Genomic DNA, 13,006 nt, shown 5'->3' with positions numbered 1-13,006 from the left:
GTTAGTATATGGTCTCTAACAGCCATGCAAAAATTGGTCCACATCGGTCAATAATTATATATAGCCCCCATATAAACCGATCCCCCGATTTGGCTTGCGGAACCTCTAAGAGAAGAAAATTTCATCCGATCCGGCTGAAATTTGGTACATGGTGTTAGTATATGGTCTCTAATGATCATGCAAAAAAATTTCCACATCGGTGCATAATTATATATAGCCTCCATATAAACCGATCCCCAAATTTGACCTCCGGAGCCCCTTGGAAGAGCAAAATTCATCCGATTCGGTTGAAATTTGGTACGTGGTGTTAGTATATGGTATCCAACAACCACGCAGGAATTGGTTCATATCAGTCCATAATTATATATAGCCCCCATATAAACCGATCCCCAGAATTGACACTCTGGTGCCTTTTGGAGAAGCAAGATTCATCCGATATGGTTGAAATTTGGTACGTGGTGGTAGTATATGATATATAACAACCATGCCAAAACTGGTCCATATCAGTCCATAATCATATATAACCCCCATATAAACCGATCCCGAGATTTGGTTTTGGAGCCTCTTGGAGGAGCAAATTTCATCCGAGTCAGTTGAAATTTGGTACATTGTGCTAGTATATGGCCGTTTATAACCATGCCTAACTAGGTCCATATCGGTCTATAGTTATATATAGCCCTCAGATAAATCGATCCCTAATCACACAAAAATTGGTCCATATCAAGTTCATAATTCTATATAGCCTCGATATAAGCGACCCCCATATTTCAATTCTGGCTCTCTACATACCGTGCAAAAGTCCATGTCGATTCGTAATTATTTGTAGACTTACCTATACATAACTTTTTTGTTTAATATATACCACGTATGGACTAACTAACAATTTAGAAAACGATGTTAAGAAGTTTTAAGATACCACAACCCAAGTAATTCGATTGTGGATGACAGTCTTTCGTAGAAGTTTCTAAGCAATCCAATGGTGGAGGGTACATAGGATTCGGCCTGGCCGAACTTACGGCCGTATATACTTGCTTTTTTACTATTGTGAAATTATTTCGTAAGGACTCGGGTCAAAGTGTTGCCCCCTCATCTGCGTACATAACTGCTTTGGAACTTTTATTTATTTCCAACTTTTATTTCTCGATCACTCTTTATACAAATAATTAATTCCGTCTCCTGGTTTTGCGGTTTGAAATCTTCATCTTATTGTAACTCGCAAACTGGTTAATAAAAACTGATTTTTTTCAATTTTTTAATGATGGCGGATTTTTTATAGTAGAGCGAGCCTAATCCTCTACTTTTTTTTCAAAAAACTTGCCAAAAATTTATTTGGAATTTTTTTGGTGAATTCTAAATTAAGTTGGAGATTTTTGGGAATGAAAGCGTCCCAATTTGAGGACAAGAGCCCAGAAAATACTGGCAACACTAAATTAAGTTGGAGATTTTTGGGAATGAAAGCGTCCCAATTTGAGGACAAGAGCCCAGAAAATACTGGCAACACTGGATAGGAGAACATAAAACGAAATTTACTTTAAGTTACCCGATATGAATGCATTCCATGGACTATCACACATATTTTAGAGGCCTTTTGTTATCAATGTTCCTCGATAACTGGGAAAGAAAATTAAAGCCAATATTAGGTTCTACAATGTTAAATTATGGCAGTTTTCTTATCAATGGTGTGCATGGTGATTTCAAACCTTACTAATTGACATCAGATATAGTAAAAAAATTGGAAGGTAGAAGTAATCGCGGTAAAATAAAAACTTGAAAAGAGAACTCCTATTATATTGAAGAAAGTGTAGTTCTAATAATTCGGATCCTGTTTAAGATATCCAGACATCATAAGCTTCGACTTTTCCTGATGAAAAATACGTTTCATGAAGACCTACTGGGTGGTGGCAATGACTTCAGAGTGACCTTTTTAAGTTTGGAAACAAAAAGGGTAGCTGAACTCCCCGGGTAAAAGAAAAATTGGTGGATCTAATTAGATATGATCGGATCTCAAAATTGGCCACTTTGGATCTAACCAGATATGATGAGATATAATTGGATGCAACTAGATATGACAAGATCTAACATCAGCTCTATCTGCATATAGGGCCATATATAATTATATCTAAGACATTAGATCTAGGCCAATTTTGAGATCTAATAAGATCTAATTCTATAGCAATTAGATATAATAATATCTTACCAATTTTCGGATCTGCTCAGATCTAATTAGATCTCTCAATTTTTACTCGGGTCAATAGAAGGATAATAATTTGCAGTACCTCTTCATAAGGGCGACATCTTGAACGTACGGTTAGTAGTGTGCTTGGGAGTAATCACACAAAGAAAATTTCATTGAAATTGAGCCAACGATATATTTTCATTGATATAACGAAACATTTTCATTAATACAATGAAAATATTCGTTAATAGCACGAAACGTTACGTTCATTAAGAGAATAATCTTTCTAATAACGAAAATTTTCGTTGTGTTAACGAATTTGTTTCATTGGCTCACTTTTAATGAAACATTTCGTTAATATACCAAACTTTTTCTATTAGTGCACACTGTCGAACAGGGTATTATAAGTTAGTGCATATGTTTGCAACGCCCAGAATAGCAACACACGATAGTGGATTTGGTAATATCGCTCAGGGCCAGCACCTGAGTCGATCTAAACTTGTCCGTCTGTCAGTGAACACATTTGTGTAATCAATGTTCAAGTCGCAGCTTTGGTTGAATCGAATTCAAAGTTTCTGTTTTGGATCAGAATATAATCCTATTGATTTTGGAAGAAATCGGTTCTGATTTAGATATAGCGCCCATATATACATTTCCCCCAGCACTCCCAGCAAAAAAATTGGAAGTTATTCCGCAAACATTTCTTTTAAAGCGTATCCCGGAATCCTCTATCAATTTTTCCCACTTCGGATGCAGTCCTTTTAGACAAAATCTTAGAAAGTACAGAATTAGACTGTTTTTAGTGAAAATTTGAGTTTGAACAATTAAATTTGGCAAACAAGAATAGAAAATCAAAAAAAAAGTTAAAAACAAATAACAAAAACAAGTATATACGGCCGTAAGTTCGGCCAGGCCGAATCTTATCTACGCCCCACCATGGATTGCGTAGAAACTTCTACGAAAGAATGTCATCCACAATCGAATTACTTGGGTTGTGGTATCTTAAAACTTCCTAACATCGTTTTCTAGATTGTGACTTAGTCCATACGTGGTAGAGAGCCAGAATTGAAATATGGGGGTCGCTTATATGGGGGCTATATAGAGTTATGAACTTGATATGGACCAATTTTTGTGTGATTGGGGATCGATTTATCTGAGGGATATATATAACTATAGACCGATATGGACCTAGTTAGGCATGGTTGTTAACAGCCATATACTACCACACTGTACCAAATTTCAACTGACTCGGATGAAATTTGCTCCTCCTAGAGGCTCCAAAACCAAATCTCGGGATCGGTTTATATGGGGGCTATATATGATTATGGACTGATATGGACCACTTTTGGCATGGCTGTTAAATATCACACACTACCACCACGTACCAAATTTCAACCAGATCGGATGAATTTTGTTTCTCCAAAAGGCACCGGAGGTCAAATCTGGGGATCGGTTTATATGGGGGCTATATCAACTGAATCAGAAGAATTTTGGTCTTCCAAGAGGCTCCGGAGGTCAAATCTGATGATCGGTTTATATGGGGGTTATATATAAATATGGATCGATGTGGACCAATTTTTGCATAAATGCTAGAGACCATATACCAACACCATGTACCACATTTCAGACGGATCGGATGAAATTTGCTTCTCTTAGAGGCTCCGCAAGCCAAATCGGGGGATCGGTTTATATGGGAGCTATATATAATTATTGACCGATGGCGACCAATTTTTGCATAGTTGCTAGAGACCATATACCAACACCATGCACCAAATTTCAACCGGATCGGATGAAATTTGCTTCTCTTAGAGGCTCCGCAAGTCAAATCTGGGGATCGGTTTATATGGGGGCTATATATAATTATTGACCTATGTGGACCAGTTTTTGCATAGTTGTTAGAGACCATATACTAACACCATGTACCAAATTTCAGCCAGATCGGACGAAACTTTCTTATCTTAGAGGCTCCGCAAGCCAAATCTGGGGATCGGTTTATATGGGGGCTATATATAATTATGGACCGATGTGGACCAATTTTTGCATAGTTGTTACAGACCATATACTTACACCATGTACCAAATTTCAGCCGGATCAGATGAAATTTGCTTCTTTTAGAGGCTCCGAAAACCAAATCGGGGGATCGGTTTATATGGGGCTATACGTAAAAGTGGTCCGATAACAACTGCTTGTGCCAAGTTTCAAGTCAATAGCTTCTTTTGTTCGGAAGTTAGCGTGATTTCAACAGACGGGCGGACATGCTGAGATCGACTCAGAATTTCACCACGACCCAGAATATAATAACTTTATGGGGTCTTAGAGCAATATTTCGATGTGTTACAAACGGAATGACAAAGTTAATATACCCTCCACCCTATGGTGGAGGGTATAATAAAAAGTGAAATTGGAAAAAATTTAGTTTTTTTAGGTTTTTTATACCCTCCATCATAGGATGGGGGTATATTAACTTTGTCATTCCGTTTGTAACACATCGAAATATTGCTCTAAGACCCCATAAAGTATATATATTCTGAGTCGTGGTGAAATTCTGAGTCGATCTAAGCATGTCCGTCCGTCCGTCCGTCCGTCTGTTGAAATCACTCTAACTTCCGAACGAAACAAGCTATCGACTTGAAACTTGGCACAAGTAGTTGTTATCGATGTAGGTCGGATGGTATTGAAAATGGGCCATATCGGTCCACTTTTAGGTATAGCCCCCATATAAAGGGACCCTCAGATTTGGCTTGTGGAGCCTCTAACAGAAGCATATTTCATACGATCCGGCTGCAATTTGGTACATGGTGTTGGTATATGGTCTCTAACAACCATGCAAAAATTGGTCCACATCGGTCCATAATTATATATAGCCCCCATATAAACCGATCCCCAGATTTGGCTTGTGGAGCCTCTAAGAGAAGCATATTTCATCCGATCCGGCTGAAATTTGGTACATGGTGTTGGTATATGGTCTCTAACAATCATGCAAAAATTGGTCCATATCGACCCATAACTATATATAGCCCCCATATAAACCGATCCCCAGATTTGGCTTGCGAAGTCTCCAAGAGAAGCAAATTTCATCCAAGCCGGTTGTAATTTGTAAATGGTGTTAGTATATGATCTTTAACAACCGTGCCAGAATTGGTCCATATCGGTCCATAATTATATATAGCCCCCATATAAAACGTTCTCCAGATTTGACCTCCGGAGCCTCTTGGAGGAGCAAAATTCATCCGATCCGGTTCAAATTAGGAACGTGGTGTTAGTATATGGTCGCTAACAACCATACCAAAATTGGTCCAATCACACAAAAATTGGTCCATATCGGTTCATAATCATGGTTGCCACTCGAGCCACAAATAATCTACCAAGATTTTATTTCTATAGAAAATTTTGTCAAAAGTTTATTTCTATAGAAAATTTTGTTAAAATTTTATTTCTGTAGAAAATTTTGTCAAAATTTTATGTCTACTTTGTCAGACCGAATTATATACGTATTGGATCGATCTTTTTTGATTTAATATATACCACGTATGGACTTACATACAATTTAGAAGATGGTGTTAGGAGGTTTTAAGATACCTTGCCATCGGCAAGCGTTTCCGCAACTTAAGTAATTCGATTGTGGATGGCAGTGTTTAGAAGATGTTTCTACGCAATCCATGATGGAGGGTACATAAGCTTCGGCCTGGCCGAACTTACGGCCGTATATACTTGTTTTTTTTCTTTTTTTAATTTCTTCATCCAATGCAAAGGATCCGTCCTATGGCAAGCCCATGTACAATTAATTGTTGATGATCCAAGGTTGCACTACTTCCGGATCTCAAATTGGGGTCCAAACTACTTTTTTTGAAGCTTCGTGTTTGCAGGTCTTATATGGTCCCAGAAGCCAGATTTTTACCCTGATTTCCTTGAAATTTTGCACAATGAGGACAATTAGTAGTAAAGTCAAGTGTGCCTAATTTGACTGAAATCGATGCTGGCCAAAAACCACTCAAGACAAAAAAGCGGAAGGAATTGAAAGTCGACGTTTTCATTTTTTTTTTTTTTGCAAAAGTCGGTAAGTCAAATTTTTCAAAAATAGTTGGAAAAAATGGATATGTCTAAAAGTCGACGTTGTGATTCACATTACAATTGCTACTCTGAAGATATTGAATAGTTTTTAATAAATACATGTCCCTGTCTTCTGTAGAACTGAATAAAAACCAATGAGTTTCAAGAACATTTAAATAGAAGTAATTCAAATCAGGGATCCGGAGCGGTCCATTTTTTTCGCTCCGCTCCGCTCCCGCTCCGGAGAAAAAAAAACCGCTCCGCTCCACGCTCCGCTCCGAGAAAAAAAAAATCGCTCCGCTCCGCTCCACGCTCCGCTCCGCTCCTCTTCGAGAAAATTATAGTACAAACATTGTATTATTTGTTCAATTGAGTTTTATTTTATTTAGAAAAATCGGGCGGTACATATATGGGAGCTATAGCTAAATCTGAACCGATTTCGATGATTTTTTGCACATATAGTTAGTGCTATAGAAGATTACATTTCGCCAACTTTGAGTAAGATCGGTTGATAAATAAGGCTTTTATGACCTAATTTGGCAAAATCGGGCGATACATATATATGGGACCTATATCTAAATTTTAACCGATTTCGATGAACTTTTCAGACATAAAGGGTGATACAGAAGATTATTTTGTGCTAAATTTGACGACGATCGGTTCGTAAAAAAGTGCAACGTGACCCCATTTGTCGAAATCGGGCAATACATATATATGGGAGCTATATCTAAATTTGATTCGATTTCTTCAAAATTCAATAACGTTCGTCCTTGTGCCCAAAAACACTCCCTGTACCAAATTTCATCAAAATCGGTTAATAATTGCGACCGAAATCCTGTGAACAACAAATACATGGACAGACGGACACCAAGCGCTAGATCGACTCAGGAGGTGATTCTTAGTCGATCGGTATATATTTTATGGCGTCTAAAATCAATATTTCTTGTAGGCACATTTTTTGGCAGATCAAACTTATTATACCCTAACCACTATGTGGTTTAGGGTATAATGACTTTAAAACAATGTGTTGAAACATTTTATTAATTTTGAAGATTTTTTCAGAAATATTAAATCCATTTTGACTTCATTAAAACGAAATTTGCATTCATGTTAGGATACACATTTTTATGTCGAATCATTTAGCAATAAGGATAAACAGACTTCATTGAAAAGTTTAGAGACTTTTAGACAAGGAAAAACTTTTTTTCAGAGAAATACGTCTTCTATTCTAAGCAAAATTCGAATTTGAAGCATGTGAAGTATTTGGCCTCCCGACAATATTCTTTGCGGTGCACCATCTACTATTTAATATGTGATAGAAACCAAATTTATGAAAATGGACCAAATTCTGTTTGGTCTGACCATCGGACCAAATTTAAAAATTAGAAATCATTGGACGAATTTTGGTCCGATCGGACCAAAACGGCAACGCTGATTGGAATTGAAAGTCTATACACAGAGTAGAAGTAACTACTCTCCGAAAGTTTTTTTTTGTTTTGCAACAGACGTAGAGAAGAGGTTTTGTTATATTTGTAATGTGTGTGTATATGTTTATGTTTGCAACAACCTCCATCGACATCAGTCCGTGGTATACCTACGAATATTCTTACTCAGATCTAGTGTTATTATTTCAACCGTCGAACGGAACGGACGTGTTTTTTAATAGCGGATAAAATCATCGTAATAAGTACCTACTACGAATTTCAAGTGTGGTGGGATATTAGGCCACCATGCAGAGAAATTCAAAGACATCCACTGGGTTGCTAACTTCAGGGCCCAGTGGACGAGTATCGACTGGAGTTATAGATTTGGGCAATGACCAAGAGTTAGGCCCAATTAGTCGACCTGTAGACGGGTCGACAGGTGGCGACAATTTGACAAGTCGGACCTTTTCCATGGTAACGGCATCAAAAGGAGGTAATCCCTCACGAAAGAGATTCAAAGAACGCAGAAATGCTTTGTTTATCCTAAAGAAATTAGGATCAGTCGACCCAAGCACGTTGTCGGCTAAACAAAGCGATTCCTTAAAATGGGCTCAAGGAATTCTTGAGGCTGGAAAAAGGGAACGATCACCGGATGAGCTGCCATCCTCCAAAAGGGATCAACGATCGTTTGCCTCAGTTGCTAAAGACAGCCTTGTGATGGCTATCATTAATAAAGGAGCATTGGACGGTATGGTTCCAAAGCAAAAATGGGGGGAAATTGAGAATGCTTTGTCTGGCGTCTACTCACAGGTGCTGGAAAAGTTTCCCGGCCCAGATCCTCGACACCAAGAGGCTGGTTGGTATCAAGGACGATTTAAGCTAGTCGCATTTGAGGACCAGAGGTCTATAGAATGTTTTAAAGCTGCTCTGATACTAATTGGTGAAGTTTGGGAAGGAGCTGCTCTAGAGTTAGTCGAGAAGAAAGACATACCGGCTAGACCAAGAGCACATGCGTGGATACCTGCAAACCCTCCTGACCATGAATCTATTTTAAATAGACTGAAACAATGCAATCCAGATCTTCCAACAGCTGATTGGAAGGTTGGCCGTTTGGATGAAGTGGATGGGCCAAGACGGCATGCAGTGTTTATATTGAACACTCAGTCTTTGCCACATCTAGCAAAGTCCCAGGGCCGTGTATGTTATGGCTTTCATTATATCCAAATGAAGGTGTATAAAAACGATCAGCTAAAGGATTCAGAAATGGACAAGCCTCTGTCTGAATCAGAAGTAAGCGGATCCTCTTGCGAAGTCGAGGGGGATACCAAGACATTTGAAGACATGGATAGATACAGTATGCGTGAGGAGGCTTCTACTGCCTCAGAACTCACCAAAGTTGAACCTATGGTTATTGCGAGAGTCACCGATATCTCTGAAGAGGACATTCTTGATGACTCGATTGAAGCGGCTGATGTGACGGTTGTTGAAAATCTCGATGGTCCTACGGATCCTCCAGATAAATCTTCATCATTGTAAGGCTGCATGTGCTGCCTTAAAAGTTCTCCTGATGAAAGGGGACATAGATATAGTTCTTATTCAAGAACCATATGTTTATAAAAACAAAATATGTGAATTAAGTACTCCGGGGTTCAAACTATTGCAGTATAGTGGTAATGATGTAAATCGAGCCTGTATAATTGCTAAAAACGAGCTCAACTTGTTTCTGCTCCCTTCAATGTGCAATACAGACACTGTCGTTGCCAGTTTAGAAATAGCCAAATGCAAATATTGGGTATCTTCGGTCTACATGGGACATGACAGGGAGATGCCTCCATATGCCGTTAAGACCTTAGTGGAGGAGTCACGGAAAACAAAGACGAAACTCATTATGGGATGCGATGCGAATGCACATCATAGTATATGGGGAAGTAGTGATACTAATGCAAGGGGAGAGTCGCTAATAGAGTTTATTTTGCGTAATAATCTGGTAGTTTGCAACAAGGGAGATGTCCCAACCTTTGTCACTAAAAACAGGCAAGAGGTTTTGGACATCACCTTGGCCTCGCAAGAACTGAATGAAATGATATCTGAGTGGCAGGTTTTAAGTGAACACAGCTTCTCAGATCATCGCTACATCAGTTTCAAATTTGATGTTCATATCACCAAGATCATATTTCCGCCAAATGTTAGGAAAGCTGACTGGAATAGGTATAGGGAATCGTTCAATATGATGATACCGGAAATAACAGAGACAAATATGAGAAATGTGCAAGATATCGAATTCGCAGTGGAGCGGATTACTAAGGCCTTCAACATCTCACTGAAAGCTGCATGCCCTAGAGGAAAGCCAAGGGGGAAACATCGACCACCATGGTGGTCTACGGAATTAAGTAATATGAGGAAATCCTGCAGGAAGCTCTTTAACAAGGCAAAGTCCACCAGAGCTTCTGAGGACTGGGACGCTTACAAGAAGATTCTGAGAGGATACAAGCGAGAACTGAGAAAGGCTCAGCATAAATCTTGGAATGCTTACTGCAGCAGTATTGAGAATACGTCCGAGGCTTCCAGACTACGGAAGGTTCTAGCATCCACCAACTCCGCTCCAGGTTTCATTAAAACATCGGAGGGCAATTGGACAACGTCCAGTGAGGAGACGCTGGAGGTACTATTGGACACACATTTTCCTGGAAATCAGACGGTTGAACCATGTACTGGCGGTGCCACAGTTGCTCAGCGGTCGTTTCCTGTCGAGGAAATTGTATCGGAAACTAGAATAAGATGGGCGCTAAATAGCTTTGGACCATTCAAATCCCCTGGACCTGATGGAATTACTCCGGCGGAGTTACAAGCTGTAACTGACAAAATTATCCCCTGGTTGTCGGTGATATATAAAGGATGTATCAACTTATCATATATCCCAGGAAAGTGGAGGGAAACAAAAGTCGTTTTCATACCTAAAGCGGGAAAAGCCTTTCACTCGAGGGCGAAGGATTTCCGACCAATCAGCTTATCCTCATTCCTACTTAAGACTCTGGAGAGGATGATAGATATTTATCTTAGAACTAGCATCGATTCAAGTTTGTTCTCGAAACGACAGCATGCATACTCGAAGGGCAGGTCTACTGAGACCGCACTACATGAACTAGTCAGCTTTATTGAAAGCTCACTATCTGTCAAAGAATACACAATCGTGGCGTTTCTAGACATCGAAGGGGCGTTCAATAATGTCCATCCGAGCTCGATATTAAATGGACTGACAACTCTGAATGTTGATCCATGTATACTCAGGCTGTTAGACGAACTGCTAATGAAGAGACGTATTTCAGCCACGCTAGGACAAGCAAACATACAAAAGTATGTGAACAGAGGCACTCCCCAAGGAGGAGTTCTATCACCTCTTCTTTGGAATGTTGCTATAAATAGCCTTCTGGTTACTCTAGAAAAAGAAAGGATAAAAGTGGTGGCATACGCAGATGATGTAGCTCTGGCAGTCAGGGGAAAATTCCCATCCACAATCAGAGATATTATTCAGAGGACCCTCCGGATGACTGAAAAATGGGCGAAAGACAATGGTCTTGGGGTAAATCCCGCAAAGACAGAATTAGTCATGTACTGCAAAGATCGCAAAACTCCCACGGTTAGGCCTATTTCCTTAGGGGGTATTGAAATTCCCTTTGGTGATTGTGCAAAATACCTTGGCGTTATTTTGGACAGGAAGCTGAACTTTAAGCTTAATATTGAAGAAAGGGCGAGGAAGGCAACTGTAGCTTTGTACTCGTGCAAAAAGGCAATAGGAAAAAAGTGGGGACTAAAACCAAAAATTGTGCATTGGCTATACACGGCAGTGGTTAGACCTATAATGCTATATGGTGTTGTAGTCTGGTGGCCGGCACTTCAGAAACCGACTGGTTTAGATAAAGTTCAGCGTATGGCGTGTTTGTGTATTTCAGGCGCATTCAGCAAGACAGGAACAAATTCCCTTAATGTCATGCTGAATCTATTGCCTTTAGACATTTTGGCCAAACAGTCAGCTGCAACAACGGCTGTGCGGTTGCGCGAACTATCGCTGTGGTCGGAAAATGGTTACGGTCACAGTTCTGTCCTCAAAATAATGTCAGATGTGCCTAACGTAGTGGATTACACTTTGGCGAGTCCACTTTTCGACAAAAAGTTTGAGACTCTAATCCCCAACAGTGAGGCGTGGTGCACACAGACCCCGGGAAATAAAGAATATATAGATTTCTACACTGATGGCTCCAAATTGGATGGACAAGTGGGTTTCGGAGTATATTCTAATGATCTGGAACTTCAAATAGCGAAAAGATTACCTAATCACTGTAGTGTTTTTCAGGCTGAAATATTAGCAATAAGAGAGGTGGCGAATTGTCTGAGAAGTAATGTTCCAAAAAATGTGGGTATTAATATATACTCAGACAGCCAACCTGCAATAAAATCCTTGGACTCTGTGTTCCTCAACTCGAAAACGGCCATCGATTGCCGCAAATCTCTCAATGAGATGGCTGAGCAGTACAATATTCACCTAATATGGGTGCCTGGCCATAGGAACATACCGGGGAACTGCGAAGCCGATGAGTTGGCAAGGCTAGGGACTACCTTACATATTCCAGGGGAACTAGAATTTGTTGGTATGCCCCTAGCTACCTGCAAGCTCATGCTGCGTGAGAAGGCTGTTATGATGGCAAATTTTCGATGGGAGAATTGCAAGGGTTGTAACGACACCAAGCAAATATGGCCCCATTTCAACTTAAACCGCACACTAGATATGCTAATGTTCTCGAGACGTCAGATATCACTCCTGATATCTGCTATAACGGGTCGCTGCCTGATAGGAGATTTTGCAAAAACTATTGGCGCGAAGTATAATGACTATTGTATGAGCTGTCATGATGCGGAGGAAAAAGAATCAATTAAACACCTCTTGTGTGAGTGTCCTGCATTTTGTGTAAAGCGCAAGCAACTTTTAGGAGCATATAGCTTCAGATTACTGGCGGATCTGGAAAACGTTAACTTAAGCAGTCTGCTAATGTTTTTGGAACAATCTGGTTGGTTCAACAAAGAAAAATAATCAAGAAGGTTCAGCGGTTAAAACTAGAAGTGCTTATATGTAATAGGTACTTTTAGTTAATGTGGTATCACAATGGACTGAATAGTCTAAGTGAGCCTGAATCTTAATCGGGCTGCCACTTTAACCTAACCTAACCTAGTGTTACCTAATTTCGCTTTTTTCCCCCTTTATTGTATAATAAATGTATATGCGCATTTTTCAACCAAAATTGAAACTATCCATAATTTTAATTAAATTTTCGAGAACTAATATCAGAAATAAGAGAATGCT

This window comes from Haematobia irritans, chromosome 2 (assembly GCF_050003625.1).
Source record: "Haematobia irritans isolate KBUSLIRL chromosome 2, ASM5000362v1, whole genome shotgun sequence".
Lineage (NCBI taxonomy): Eukaryota > Metazoa > Arthropoda > Insecta > Diptera > Muscidae > Haematobia > Haematobia irritans.
This window is presented reverse-complemented; position numbering follows the sequence as displayed.